This window comes from Dermacentor albipictus, chromosome 2 (assembly GCF_038994185.2).
Source record: "Dermacentor albipictus isolate Rhodes 1998 colony chromosome 2, USDA_Dalb.pri_finalv2, whole genome shotgun sequence".
In the NCBI taxonomy this organism is placed as follows: Eukaryota; Metazoa; Arthropoda; class Arachnida; order Ixodida; family Ixodidae; genus Dermacentor; species Dermacentor albipictus.
The window spans coordinates 110,198,033-110,214,459 of NC_091822.1; the positions used below are offsets into that span (position 1 = coordinate 110,198,033).

Below are 16,427 nucleotides of genomic sequence, written 5' to 3' on the forward strand. Positions count from 1 at the left end.
TTATTCTCCACAGTTACTTTAAAGTGAATGCGTTGTGACAAAGTGTAATGTGAGAAGTCCATGATAAAGAAAAAAAAATAGCTAATTCAACTCCCTCCTGAATTACCAATTTCTGGGAATCCGAGCACCGGCAGGAATCCGAGCACCGGCACGATACACCGTTCTTCACGCCCGAATGATGGGTCAGTCGACCGCGGCAGTCGTATTCTTTGAAGGACAGCACGTTCCCTACTACATCATCTTCCAGAGCGTAGACTTCCGCTGCAGACCATATCGCAAGTCAGTGCAGTACTGCCGCACCTGTGGCAACACGGGACACCGCCAAGACGTCTGTCCGAAACCGATCCCAGATTTTTGCTACAAATGCGGCAAGACTGGACAAGCACAAGACCATGACTGCACACCGACCTGCAAGCTCTGCGGAGAAGCGCATGAAACTGCAAGTACAGAGTGCAAGAAGAGACTGAAGCCAAGTCCTCCACCCTACAATATACGGCAACAGCGGCTTAACAGACTACAAGAAAGAGACAACCGCTGGAGCTCCAGCAGTGAAGAGTTCCCGGAGCTGGGCACCTCGGCCACCAGCGCGAGCAGCTCCCCTAGACGCAGCAGCTCCAAGCCAATACTGCGAAGTGCTTCGCGCTCACGTTCCCGCTCTCGCTCCCGCTCAGTCAAGTGCGCGAGCTACGCCGACGCGGTAAGCGGCTCGAGCGGCTCGGGTGGTACGAGCAGCTTGGATGCATCGGCCCAAGCCGCAGTCATACGGGTCCTAGAAAACAAAAAGCAGAACCAGCAGAGCAAACTGGAGAATCAGCACAGCCAATTGCAAAGCCAGCAAAACCTCATAGACAAGCTACTCCACAGTCAACAGAAACAGCAAGAGCTCACCGATAAACTGCTTCAAAAATGCAAAGAACAACAAGAACTCACAGACAAGCTGCATCAAAAATGCCAGGAGCTCGAAAACATAAACAGAGCGTCGGGAACGACGTTGACCAAGGCCGACGTTGAAGCCATAGTAGATGCAAGGTGCCTGATATTTCAAGAAGCCTTTATGAAAAACATTCACGCCACAATGGAAAAAGTTGTACAATCAGCAGTCGAAAAAACAGCCGCTACCTTCGAGAACAAGATCGCCACGTTAAACGCCAAAATAGATGGTATCGCACCACAGCTCAACAATTTTATCGCGCATGTGAAGAACAACTACATCACCAAGGCACAGCTCGAAAATTCGCGCCCCACGAGTCGGAAGAAGGCACAGGCGAACAGCCACAGCGATTCCTGCTCGGTCTCGCCCACTCGCGATCGCCGACGCGAATTCGAATCCATCGACGATGGCGATCCCTAACCACAAGGCAAAGAACCAGCAGTCAACTATACGCATATGGCAATGAAACTGCTGATCATACCGCCCTCGACACGCCAATCTACAAGAATTCGTCAAGCTGAACCAGCCGGATGTCATAGCACTACAGGAAACCAACACGCAGAACGTCCGACTGCAAGGATACGCCACATATGCACAAACCCGACGAACTGCCATATTGGTGAAGAAAACTCTGACAGCCCAAAAACATGACATAGAGAACACCCAGACCGAACACACCTTAATCGTGGTTTTACCGGAACGAAAGACGCTGAAAAGCCTATTCGTGGCCAGCGTATACAGCCCGCGTCGCGACCAGCTACCGGCCTTCGATCACTTTGTACGAGAAATGAGGAAATCCACGAATGGACACCAACTCGTCATAGTGGGAGACTTTAACGCCTCGCACACGGCATGGGGCTATCATACCACCACAAAGAAGGGTGCTAGAGTGCACGATGCCGCACAGCAACACAGACTCACCCTCTGGAATTATCCCCTCCAGACCACGAGAATTGGAAACAGCGTCTCCAGGGACACAAACCCCGATCTTACCTTTACTGCGGACGTCCCCTGGGCAGAGTGGAGTCGACTCCAGGAAACCTTAGGTAGCGATCACCATATTCTCCAATTAGATGTAGCACACACCCGTAAACAGACCAAGACCGGAATTGCACGGCTAACCGATTGGAAATCCTTCAGGGACAAGCTAGATTCCGGAGCAAGCATAACTGACATTGACGCATGGCTCAAAAATGTATTAGACACAGCAGAACGTCACACCAAGATCATACAACTCGATGCCGATACACCCGCGGTCGACGCGCACCTCCTACATCTCTGGGAGGCAAGAAGTGGCCTCCTGAAGAGATGGAAGCGACAAAAGCTTAACAGAAAGCTAAAAACACGTATCGCTCTCCTGACCAAGCAGGCTCAAGACTATGCGGACCACCTCGTCAGGCAGAACTGGCACGCTTTCTGTGACAAGCTACAGGGGACTCTGAGCACGAAGAGGACCTGGCACCTCCTACGCGCACTCCTGGCCACTGAACCCACCAAAACGAAACAGAAGCAACATCTTCACAGTCTTATCCACAACCACGCCGGATCAGAAGAACACCTCCTGCGAGAACTACAAAAGAAACTATGCGGAGACGCACCCTCTACCACGTCAACTCGCAGCAAAGAATACTCTGGAAAACCGAACCCAGAACTCGACCGACCCTTCACGCAGGCCGAAATCCACGTAGCCCTATCCATGCTGACTAGAAATACCAGCCCAGGTAAAGACAGGATCGTTAACAAACACCTACGCAACCTACCGCAGCAGGCCACCGAGGCTCTCCTCTGTTACTACAATGAGTGCTGGGAGAAAGGAGAACTGCCTGCTGTGTGGAAACACTCGGACATCACCATGATCCCCAAGGCCAACAAACCTCTCACCTTGGAGAACCTACGCCCGATCTCCCTCACCTCGTGCGCGGGAAAGCTCTACGAACATATGGTGCACGACCGCATTACCCAGTACCTAGAAGACAACGACCACCTACCAGACACCATGTTCGGTTTCAGGCAGCACCTCTCAACGCAGGATGTACTCTTACAACTAAAGGAAGGCCTTCTAGATCACCTAAACAATCGAAGCAAATACTCCATAGTGGCAATAGACGTCAAGGGAGCCTTCGATAACGTTAGCCACGACGCGATCCTCAACAATCTCGAAGGAACCAGCTGCGGCACTAGGACCTACGCATACGTCAGAAACTCTGATGGACTGCACGGCAACAGTCGGAATCTGCAACATCCGCAGTGAAAGCTTCCTACTTCCAAACAGAGGCACCCCGCAAGGGTTGGTCATTTCTCCGCTACTCTTTAACGTAGCTATGATCAAGCTACCCCCACTACTCGAGACCATACCAGATCTGCGTCACGCAATGTATGCTGATGACATCACGCTCTGGACCAGAGCTACGAACGTTGGAAGGCAAGAAAGTAGCTTACAAGAAGCCGTCGACACCATCGAAAGCTATCTCCGAAACTGCGGCCTCCGCTGCGCCCCAGAGAAGTCTGAACACCTCATCCTGAAAGCAAGAACGAGAGGCCGACCACCCAACTACGAAGAGCCTGACCCCAGCATCACACTCAACGGGACAACAATCCCGAAAGTCGACACTATGCGAATACTTGGACTCCACATCCACAAAGACGGATCGGGAGCTGCCAGCCTACCGAGACTAGAACGCACCCTTTCGCAACTAATGCACCTCGTCAAACGGATCTCAAGCCAAAGAAGCGGGCTCAAGGAGCAAGACACTCTAAGAATAATACAGGCGCTCCTCACCAGCCGCATCACATACGGAACGCCGTACCTGGCTTTAAAGAACGCTGAAATAGAAAAGCTGAACATCATGATAAGGAAGGCAATCAAAGTCGCCCTGGGACTACCCGCCATGGCCTCTACATCACGTCTCCTTAAGATGGGCGTCCACAACACGTGGCAAGAGCTCGCCGAAGCGCTCAAGAACAGCCAGCTGGAACGACTCAAGCTCACGCCCACAGGGAGATCAGTACTCCGACACCTAAACTACAGCGAGACGTATGTCGCAGACACGGACAAGAAAGAACGAATACCGCCGGACGTTCGAGAGTGCATTTGCATCGCACGTGTCCCGCGCAACATGCATCCCATATATCACAAGAGCAGGAGACAGGCTAGAGCCAACGCCATCAAACGAAGTTTCAGGCATGACCCGAATGCCCGCTACACCGACGCGGCCAAGTATTCGCATCGAAACGCGTACGCTCTGAGCGTCGTAGACTCCCAAGGCTCCGAGCTAGCATCGGCAACCATCAAGGCACGCAACCCGGAAACGGCTGAAGAAGCGGCAATCGCTCTCGCCACCACCACATGCAGAGACGCAGCGGTTATATTCACCGACTCTCAGGCCGCCTGCAGAAACTTCTTGAGGGGCCGCATCTCGGCCGATGCACTCAAGATACTAAAAAGACGAAACACTCCGCTCCCGTACACCTGCGTAACGTGGGTACCCGGACACGAGGGCCTAGAGGGGAACGAAGCGGCCCACGCCGCTGCCCGCGAGCACGTCAGCCGGGCTCCCCTCTCCCCACGCGCTCTCGGACCCGTGACAGAAGAGGCGGAGGCCGTATCCACCAACTATTCGGCCATATTGCAGCATTACAGGCTCGAGCGTCGAGTGTACCCTCCACCGCACCCTAAACTCGACAAAGAAAGCCTAATCCTTAGACGCCTGCAAAGTAATACGTACACGCACGGAACGATAATGCATCGCCTCTACCCGACGCTCCACGGCTACCTCTGCCCACTTTGCAACGTACCCGACACTCTGGCACACTTGCTCCTGGAATGCCCGTGGCAGGAAGGCAGCGAAATGCAACCAGAAATGCACGCAAAACGAGCAATAGAAGCAAACGACCTATTCGAAACGTGGGAGGCCAAGCTAACCCTCGGGGACCTGGAAGACCAGCGACAACTCGTCGCCAGGGCCAAGAGGGCAGTCGAAGCCAGAGGGTTCCTGGACTAAGGAGCCCTCCCACCTTAGGGTGATACCCGGCCTCGCTCGGGACACTGTTTCGTTTAATAAACGTTTCTCTCTCTCTCTCTGGGCCATTAAGTTTTGCATAATACACTTGTGGTGATTAACACAGAGCCACGTTGGCCTAACCCTAGTGGCACAGGATATCCTTCAAGTTATCAGTTGGTACAGAATCATTGAGCATGCTGCCGGTGCTTTTGCCCCCGCTGAGAATACCTGTGGAATACTAACACACATTTTGTTGCTGAAGGTCCATTACAGAAATACTAAAGTGAAACAGTAAATCATTTTAGACTAATAAAACAATCTTTCAGAACTGTATTCATGAACATTGTGGCAATAAGCGGATTATTAGATGAGAAAATGAAGATTTAACTTTCATTTTTCAAGTTTTATGCAGTGCCCGCACATCAGTGTGGAGTCATACTTCAACTAAGTATATTCTTTGACACCTTTACAACAGAATTCATCAATATTGGCCAGTAGAACATTAGCTAGACCCGAACAGACACCGTCAAATTCCATATCACAGCGAGCTGGTGCAGGAACTATAAGGTGGTGGTGGCGACACCAGTTTTCGTTTTTGCAAGTTATCTGGCTTATCAAGCCAATTCTCATGGTGGGAGTTGTTTTTTCGGTGTTGTAGAAGAATGATTTAATAAAGCTCAAATAAATTTTATTTTTCGTGTCCCTTTAAAGCAAGCACTGTGCTACATGGCTTGGGCAACCTGTCAGCCACAGAACCCACGAGTGCTTTTGTTAGGCAAAATAATTTTGACAGAAACTTTCTTGAGGATATGCATCTGAAAATTTTTTTGCCTAGCAATAGTTCTTGTGAAAATTGACTAAATCCAATGCTTTCACCTGCGGCTATGTGTAGCAAAAATCCAGAAAGCAGTGCTCAATAAATGTCAAAATCCTGTGGGCCTTTTTCGAGTACATAATGTGGAAGACCCAGAACAAAGCGAAAAGGCAGGCCAGGCCTGCCAGCAGTGACGCTGTCACAAACAATCGCTGCGCATCCATGTGTAGCGCCTCCCTTCAACCTCTTTTGTAAAAGGAGCCTTAAGGAGGCCCCCCGCAAACTGAAAGCCCGAGTTGTTAGCATCCAGGCGCAGCCTCTTCAGCAGGCCCTTTTCAACATATACACCGTCGCCGATGTCTACCTGTGAAACAACAGAACAAGCACAGATTAATTTTCCACACTTTTGATCAAGGAAAGGTTAGAAAATAAGGTAAGGTTTGCAAAAACGGAAGTAGCTGCTTCCTGTTGATACGGTTTAAAGAACAAAGTACCCTTACGTATACCTTACATGCGTTGTGCTGAGCTGTGTACTTTCACCTAAGACTAGAAAGTATTGGGAACTTCAATGCAAAAGAAAGACATTCATCTGCCTAGCTCTAAGCAAATGCGTTCCACCCCTTGGCACAGAATGAAATCTGGTGCTGTTCTAGCGGTTTCAAAAGCTTCAAGCCTGATTTAGTATTAGGCCAAGGGTCAAGCTGTGCTCGATTATAGTCGGATACAACTTTAGAAAAACGGGCCTTTACTCCTCCGAGGCGGATGCACACGAGCATCCACTAAAGGTGGATACACACGGGAGGGCAAAATCCCGCCTGCTCCGCGGACAAAATAGTGACGTCATCACTTGAATCCGGCGCAGCCGAGTTAGGTCGCATTCTCACAGCCGAGCGCCGTTTGCGGAATCCGCGTGCTTACTCTCGACGCCAGCGCCACGCACGTTGCCGAATGGCTGGGTACGAGTGCCCATTCCAAGATAGACAGCTATCGGAGGCGGCGTTTGTCCGCGTTGGGTGTTCTACTCGAAGTGAGTGAAGACGGCTAGGTGTAGGCTGTAAAAAGAAAACGATTATGCTGGAACAAACCACGGATGTCGAAGAATACGCTTTGCGTTCAGAGCTTGCTTTGTGAAGATCTACTCGAGTGTGATCCGGACGAATACAAGCGCCTACTGCGCGTCAGCAGCACGCAGTTTTTCGAGCTTCTGGCCCGCGTTCAACATACAATCGAGCGGCAAGAAACCATCGTGAGACCATCTGTGCCAGCGAAGACACGGCTTCAAATCACTCTTCGCTTTCTCGCCGCAGGTAAGCACTAGCGTTTTCTTCAATTTGAAGTATCAAATGTTACTTTTCATGAGGCGCGCTGACTTTTAAATCGAAGGCATCCCCCAGCTTTCTCGACTGCGACTGCTGCCGCTCTCTTGGGAAGTGCGCGCTTCACGTCGCGTGTAACGTGCGCGTGCACATATTTCCGTTAGCCCGTGGACGCAGCAATGAAACGAAAAAAAGAAAAGAACCGAACCACTCTTTAGCGTCCTACATCTCTGTGCAGTGTGTACAATGACAAACACATCTTCGTTGTGACACGACTGCCCTTACCTCGCGCAATGAACAGTTCGTGTATTTCGGCGCAGATATAGCTAATGCTACGGCGCATCAACATTATAGTACTAAATTGTTTTGACCGGCACTGCGCATGAACATCGTATAAACATGTTGCATAAGAATGTTGGAAATATGGTGAAATAAAGACAACTGTGTGTATGGAATTTAGTTTCATAGCATGAAAATAGCGGCTTTATAAGAGATTCGCTTTACACAGATTCCAATGTGAATATCAGATGTGCATATTTTATTCGAATGTGGAGTTCTGTCTTTCTTTGTTAATTTTTAGTGTAACCAACAATTTCTTGTTTTTCTTTTTTTCAATAGGAGAAACGCACTACTCCTTAAGCTGACAGTTCAGGGAGGACACTCTACTGTCAACCAGCTCATAAAAGAGACATGTGTGGCAATCTACCTGGAGCTGAAAGACGAATTCTTGAAGACCCCCAAGACTGACGGAGAGTGGTCTAGAGCCATGTGAGACATCAAATAAAAGTGGAAGTTCCCCAATTGTATCGGTGCGATAGATGGAAAGCATGTGTGCATCAAGCCAAAGATTCAGGCTCTCTGTATTTCAACTACAATAAAACCTTCAGCATAGTGCTATTTGCGCTTGTTGATGCGAACTATAGGTTTCGCTATTTGGACATTGGCGCCCCTGGTTCACAACGTGATGGTGGAATTTGGCAGTCAACACCTCAGCGAAAAGCAATTGATCAAATAAAATGCGGGACTGCCCAAAACCGTAAAAGTGGCAAGTTCACCGGATCTTCAAATGCTCCCGGTTATTGTAGGAGATGATGCTTTTCCTCTGGGTGAAAATTCCTGAAGGTGCGGCGTTTGTTCGCGAAAACCGTTTTTAGAAACTCTGCAGAGGTTCAATCAGATGAAGAAAACATAATGGTACAAATCTAGAAGAGCATTCCCAAAAATGATGTGAATGTTTCGGCTACATGGTTCATATTGAACTGGTAACATGCTGCTGACCACAAAAGAAAAAGAGACAGGGCTGAGCGCAGAAATGACATAGCGCCCTGCCCTCTCTCTTTCTTTATTTTTTGGTTACGCAGCACGTCATTATCCCAAAAATGAAGTTATAGCAAATAATACACACCGACAGAGTAAGGCGCTGATTCTGCATGGCGGTGAGCCATTTCGAGAGCGATCTCTTGCAGCTTACGCATCTTACGCAGCTGCGCGCTTGCATAATCGGTGTGCTCTATATTCAATAGCGCGGCGAATCCATCAACAAGAGCAAAAAAAGTGCCGGTTGCTTCGTCACTTAGCATTTTCTTGTGCACCTCAGTCATGTTGAGGTCACGCAGGCTGCGCGATCTAAATAGTAATGCGCGCGCAACCACGACTCGCCTTTCCCGCTGCACTACAACAAAAACACATGCGGTCACTCCTGCACACTCCTGCACAACAAAAACACACATGGAATCAAGCCACGGATGCATCAAGCCGACAACATGCCATCGTAGCCACGCCAACCCATCCAATGTTGGCAGATTTGACGCTGACTACGTTAAATTGAGCCCAGACGACCGCCATACGGACGGATGGAAATACCGGCGAGCATTTTCAATCCGGACCGCTAGCGGAGGAGGCCGGACAAGGCGAGGGCGGCAAGTTTTGATGACGCGCGCGTCATGTGATGCGCCATCCGCGGCGAAAATTCCTCCTCCGACCGGTCGTGTGAATGCACCTTTATGGGTGCACACTCTGGACTGACGTCAAGCGCCGGACGGCCGGTGGCCCGCCGTCGAAGATGGCCGCCCGGGCTTCGAACTGGGCCAAGTCGCGTCAGCTGTGCGTGTCAATGCCTCGTCACAGTGAATTCCCAATCTGTTTGTCATTGTCTATCATGCCGGAAATATTACTGCGAGCTTACAATGCGGCATCTGTGCCGCGTGCGTTTATTCTAAGCCGTGATCCGGCGAAGAAACATTGCAGCGAGCATCGCTGATGCTGCGCTACGCTTTGTCTGAAAATAGAATGCCTCGGTGATTGCTGCACACACATCCTGCCCATGTCTTTTTTATTTCGCTCCTGAGTGAAGTTAAGACAAGAAAAGTTTGCCAAAGTCTGGTGCCTGCTGTCAGCGGCGGGTGAGTTCGTGTACCGTGTCGCTGCATTTTTCGTTGGACGGGGTAAAGTGATGGAGCAAAACCATTCTGAGGAGAAATTAGAAAAGTGTGCGCGCATGAAACAAACCTACGAGCGTCTCAACAGAAAATATTTGACAAAGAAGCCTCCAATGCAAAGATTTGTCGCCGTCAACTTAGCGTGAGTGATCGTTGTCAACAGTGAGATAGCCGAGCGTCTAATGGCGGTGTTCGAGCGTTGTGTATAGCACCGTCGATTGATTTCTTTCCACCAGTGCTCACCGCGCACGCAAGCTGTAGTATGCGTGCTGTGGCACAGTCACGCATAAGTTGTGTTGCCAGCGTTCCTGCTTCCATGCGTGTTTGCACTTACTCATATTTGTCCTTTTATTTTATATTAGCATTTGTTTTTGATAGTTTTCGTTCAGCAAAGTCCTTACACATTTTCATTAGCCAATCTCATTCAAAGCACTAACTCCTGTACACTGCAGGACTGGCCTCTTCCATCTCATTAAAACCTTTCTCACTGGTCTACCTCGTCTTCTCAACCTGCCTACTCGCTGCGTTTTGTGTCCTTGTTTCTTGTATTGTTGCTGCAATGTGATTAACCAACTTGCTCAAAAGATATTTTGATCGCCTATCAAAACAGAAAGGTTTAGAGATACATTTTCTTAAAAGCGTCATGTGGGTTGCACAGCAACTTTGCCTCTTACCTCTGCTCACGTTTATGCATCAGTGCATGTGGCAGCTAGCCAGAAGTGCACATGAAAGGCTGCATATTGTGAAACACCTTGCTATGCTGTTGCATTTTTCATGCATTCAGTCTTAGTAAACAAACGGTTTCGCTGCCTATCACATATGATGGCGAAAATTTTCAGCACGAATAACAATGTGTAGCGGGGTGTGATTTCTGTCTGACGCTTTCGCCGTTGCAAAGACATTCTTCAGTGAATGGAGCCCAGCAAAGCAGTGCACTGAGAGCTTTTGCAACTTTCACCATTTATTACTTCACAAATGACATTGTCTGAACCTGGCCATTGATCGACATGCCGATGGCTTGTAAATTAAATAATTGCCTCAATACAACAAATTCAACTTCACTCAGCATTTTTTAGCACAATGCTAGCAGAGCTATTCAGGGTGAATAATTGTGCTTACATTGGTGTTACTTGCCCGGTCAGATAAATAAATACAACAATGACTGCGGTATGACTGTGATTTGACGTGCAGACTGCTAATGGTGCCTTTCAAGCGTGCCCTCGACTACTGCTATTAATAGCTACCCGACTGAGTATATTGGGCCTAACTAAGCTAATGATGTTTGATAATTGTTCTTATTCGCATTACTTGCCTAGGCCAGGTAACCAAAATAAACAATGCCACCACATGAATGTGTGTTTGCATGCAAGCTGCCAACAGTGGCTGTCACTGTCGCATTGGTTGCTGCCGTTTCACCAACAGTGGTGACGGCTTGACTGGGCTTTGACGTGCAGACTGCTAAAGGTGCCTTTGAAGCGTGCCCTGACGACTGTTATTTCATCACAGGGCCCGTCATGCTCATAGGTGGCTGCCCACTAGAGTATTTTGGGCCTTCTGACATTGGCATTATTCATCTCAACGGGCTGGAAAAAACAGTAGGGGCAGCACAACTGCACGCAAAGCACAATGTGCTTTGGCGTGCAGGCTGCTAAGAGTGGCTGTCAATTTCATTCAGGTTGACTACTGCTCTTTCGTGTGAAGCTGGACAGTGGCTGCCCGAATGAGCATTTCGTGCCCCACATAGTTATTCAGAGTTAATAACTGCATTTGCATTCAGATTTTCCGGCATTTCAGCACGTTTCCATGCCAACGCTTATATTGAGCATGATCTGTGCAGGACGTTGCTTTTTCAGAATTGGGCTTCCATTAGAAGGAATATGTCATCAAATGAACCGCTTATTTATTTGAGAGGTCACGGGAGAATGCTTGGCTGCTGTGCTTGACACACAGTACACCGCTTCAGTGATAGGAGATCCATTGTTGCGTTTGCCGAGGTATGTGTGGCTGGCAGGAGGTCTGGACCTCGCTTCACGCAGTCAGAGACGAGGAGAGTTTTCTCTGCGAATAATTCTTTATACAATGTTTACATGTTGTCGTCGTTATCAGGACAGAGACAACAGAGCAGCTGCAAGCTGCTTAAATAACACCCCTCAGTCCAAAGATCCCCCAGACAGTCCCCAAGGACGAAACAAGGCCGTGAGAGAGAGGGTCTGGGCAAACTCCGGGGTCCTAACGCCACTCTCGGGGGCCGGCGCTTCCTTGAACCGCGCTGCGGCGTCAGGACGATTTGGCAGTTGGTCAGAATGGTGCGCCGGGCAAGTTTTATGGCCCGCATAGGACAAAGGGAACCAATTGCAAGGCACCGGGTCGAAACACAGCCCTCCTTTGGAAACTGTCCCAAACACAGCGGGAGTCGTTTGTGGTGTGGGCGCCGCCGGAGAAAGGAGGGGAGGGTTGCAATGCTGCCGGGACAGGGAGGGGCCAAATAGCAGTCCGTGATCCGGTGGCTGCTTCCATCGTGGACGCCGTGCAGCCGCGAGGAAACTCGAGCCGTGCACGTAGTCGTGTCCGAAGCAGGCAGGCACCATGCGGGGATGAATGCTGCCTCGACGGTCGACAAACCATAGCACTGGCCTTCCGTCAGGCAAATCCCAGGGCACAAACATAACAAAATATACGCTTCGAGAACTCGTTAGTGATCTTCTCGATCGTCGGTATCTCGTTGTGGTGAAAGAAATCGTGCACACGACCTCAGCGCACACGTGTCCTACTTCGTGCTGCTTCTTTTCTCCACATTTTGTGGGCGTTTTCGTGAGGGCGTCGATAGTTTGCCACCCAAAATATATATAGCTTTAACACGGTGCTTTCGCTGACACTGAGAAAATGCCATGCAGAGTTGCTCTTTCTACTTTTGCCACTTGCAATGAAGCTAAAGAGCAGACGACGGGCAGCGTTGTGGAAGGCACGGGGTTATTTTTCTGTTGCGATCTGGCATGTGCTGTAGCACATGAGAGCTCCACTAAACCAGTCATCAAAGTCTTTATTTATACTGGGAATTGCGCGTTTCCTAAGCACGATTTTTTGAGCGGGATTATTTTAGTCGCGGAGGCAATCGGACGTCGCGCTTCATTCATCTGGACGGGGCCTCCCCTTTTTTCTAAATTTGTATCCGACTATAGTGACGCACAAGTGCTCGAGAACTATTGAACAAGACGCAATTGTTTTCGATTTACTGACTGCACTTGGGTGTAAAGCTTCTGTCTGAGAAATGAATAAACCACATACACAAGCAGCATTTTCTTAGTTAGCACAGTCTTTAATAGGTACTGATACCTTCAATTTAGAAAGCCCTGTATATTGGGCCTCATCAAACTAATTTCATAAAAGGTTTGGCAAGGTAGAAGCATAGAATTTTAGAGTCATTAGAAGACAGGTGAAATGAGTTATTTATTGCAATTATTACTCAAATTTAAAATTTAGACCACTCATCCCAATGAGAAATTGATGCAAGCAGTTTGTACATGCCACATAAGCATTTAGATATCAAAAATATGGATTAGAGAAAACCTTTTCTAGGAGGTTCATTATTGCAAGCAGTCATGCCCTCGAGGAGAAATAACTTCTTTTTCTGTAGGCAGAAATGAGGCTCGAGTATTTTATTGACACATATATATGCCCATGCATATATGTTATCTCTGTTGTAAACCTTTTTTTCATGTATATGCAAGGTGTGTGTGTAACATCTCATTGTGCACAAAATCAAATCCATAAGAACCCGACAAGAAGCTAAACAAACAAGAGAGCAATCCCAGTGACAAGCCATGTTAAAACAACGAGGTAGCCACCTCAGTAACAAACCGTATCAAAAATTTTACTGAGATGAATTCTGACCTTTGAAACATAACATGTGTATATGAATACTATCTACATTAGAGCAATGGGCAACTTTAAGCAATGGCTACGCCAACATCAGAACGATGTGGATGAGAAAAGAGTGGCATCAAATGCTTTTTCAGAGCATGCAGCAATGACTAAACACAATAGTGACTGGATAGTGTCTAGCATAATCGGTCAGGAAAGAAATTGGAAGCCATGCCTGTACCCGGATTCCCTGGAGATGCAATCAACAGGACACACGTTTATCTGAAACCAAGGAGCCCACGCCCATCTTATGCTAAAACTTACTTAATTAAATATGCACTTCCACTTTTTTTAGCCTTATTGTGAACAAGGCTTCCATATGGAAGCCAAAATGTATTGCTTTTAATGTTGTATTTGGTTGGTCTATGTCTGTCTTTGTCATGTTTCATACCGACCACACAGGCTTCTCTGAAACTCTTGATGATACAACTATTGTGCGAAAGCATTGCTTAAGGCACTTTTCCGTAAACCATGTCTTTAGGTGGTACAACGCATTTTTCTAGACACTCCAGAGCACATTATTCAAGGCACGAAACCTCAATTCATGGTTCTTAAAAAGGCATTTTGGCTAGATTAATATAGTCTATATGGAGTATATAAGGCATAATTACTCAAGCACCCAATTATATTTAACTCAAAGGAGGCTACTTTAGGTAAATTCATTAAACTGAGGGCAATCTACCAAAACATAAAATTCGTGATCAGCCACTAGAAATCCTGAAAATGGCAATACAGTAAAATGATTGTATATAACACAAATGTATCCTACAACTCGAAAGGCAGCACCAGTTTTGTACGCACCTTTGAGAAAGCGCACAGATCACGTGCTTTATTGTCGTGCTGTCCAGCTTCCAGCAGTGCAGCAGGTTCCTGCTCGATGCAGGGATGCCTCCAGAATCCGCATAGCCTTCAAAAGTAAGAAATGTTTAATTTATTGTGCTGTGAACCTGGGAATTTGTGATTTACCAGTGTCATGCGGAATTGCAAATAGAGCCTCACACAGCCAGCTGCATGAATTTGCGCCTGGTTGCACAAATGTCTTTTTGTTATATCTAAGGAAGTTACACTGATATTTAGTAACAAGTGAAGTTTCAGGAAGGAACGAAATCAGCAACAACAGGCTACCAGGACAATCAAAAACAAAACTCATAATGCAATAAAACGTGGCGCATTGGATTAAACAAAAATATTGAGCACATGAAAAGCATTCTGAAAGCTAGATCGCGATTTTGTAGCAATGCTATTCCTTTTCGTTATTCGTTAGTGGTCTGACCGCCGCCCCGGCCCGTGCTACGTACTGGAACAGCCGGCCGTTTGCGGTGGGCGACAAGAGTGGTATAGAATCGAGGGGTAAGTATCGCTACAAAATCGCAGTCCTTACTTTATTATGCACTACCGTATAACCTACGATTGCAAGAGCTGGCATCCCGTTCGTAAGAATTGGTTGGTCTATGTCTTTCTTAAAGGCCGGTGCCTGAAATGTCTGGATTAAAAATAAACTTCGTTACTGTAATATCGGCCTATGTCGGGTTTGCAACATAGAAGACAAATACGCGAAGACACTCAAGAACATAAACAATACACAGGTTTTCGCGACGTGGTCCTCCAAACCAAACTGTATACATACAAAAATCTTCATACAAGCTTCTATCCGCTTAAGCGTCAAACATAGGAATCGTGTGCCAACGCGCGAAGCCCATGATACATCGACGGATACATTACACATGTACTGTACTTGCGGGAATGCATATATAACGAATAACATCTTGCCAGAAAACTACCGAACGAACAGCAACTTTCAGTTTTTTCATAATTGTGTGCCCATTCAGGCATAGCAATCAAGGCGGGTAGCATATATTTTACAGCAGAATGCAAGTACGCTGTAACATCAGAGGAAGCCTTCGTGAAATTGCTTGCTAAATGTGCACAGCAAGACGGCCAACCTACGATCAGAAAGCGCTTTGCTCTAGCTAGTTACACAACGTTCATTACGTAAATCATAAGTTCAAGAATGCGCGCAAGGGCCAAACTTGCTTACCTTTTAAAAAGACTTGGCCAACGCTCCTTCGTCTCAAAGGTACCGAGGCACCGACGTCTTTCTGGCGCAAGCACTGTAGAACTTCCGATGAACTCCAGCTCCACAAAAGCACAACCTTCAACAGCCTACGATTCGATTCGATTCGAACCTTCAACACTACGATTCGAAGCTCCAGTACCAGACTTTTCACGAGAGCGCGGGCAGGCAGCTCGGCAGAACCAAGCCGGTCGTGGGCAGAACAAAGGCAGCTGGACGGGCGCTGTAGTAAGACACTCACTGTCGACACTGATAGATCGCACGAAACACACGGCGAACTAACGGCGTTACACGAGTCCGGAGGGTTTGCGATGGTTACTGCACACGACAAGGAGCACATTTTGTCTAGGCACTTCTAAAATATAACTCAAATTACTGCATTTACCAGAACCAACGTGGTACGTCGACCAAACGAATACTGCAGTGGCGCCACTGTGCGGTTTTTAGAAAAATGTGTCGTAAATGAAAAAATTACGTGTTTTTTCCTACCAACAATCGGTAGGGACACTTTAACAAATTTCTTGAGTCCAAAAGTGTTAACTTTGTATAAATATGCACTTTTTTATACGAAGTTCAAGAAAATGCACTGTATATGTATTAAAAAAAAAACGAAGCGGATGTCGCCTTCAAGATTCGCAACCGCTTCAGTCGCATGCAGTTTGCAAAAGCACGGCCTTCGAAATCAGACTTTGTCGCTCAAACGAAACTGTAGCTGGGAGTAGGGCAGGCATTTAGGCCCCAATTGTTGGGTTTACAGTGCCTAGGTAGGCTTCCTTATTTATAAAGAATATACAGGGACTAACGCCGAACCATGAGCGAGCTTTAAGCAGGGGACACACCGTACGATTCGGCGTCCGATCCAACGTGCGTGTATCCGAACGGTCGAGCGGCGCGTAAGCTCCGCCCAGATCCCAGCCCCCCTCCCCCCTCCC

The 16,427-nt window shown here is 47.8% G+C and overlaps 1 long non-coding RNA gene across 1 annotated transcript; it reads right to left on the reverse strand.

Moving 5' to 3' along the window:
• Positions 1–5,897: 5,897 nt before the first annotated feature.
• On the reverse strand, positions 5,898–15,884 carry LOC135900804 (uncharacterized). The gene is made up of 3 exons (XR_010563942.2): positions 15,460–15,884; positions 14,223–14,328; positions 5,898–6,110 (listed from the first exon to the last, which is right to left on the reverse strand). It is a non-coding gene; the product is annotated as an uncharacterized lncRNA (long non-coding RNA).
• Positions 15,885–16,427: the final 543 nt, after the last annotated feature.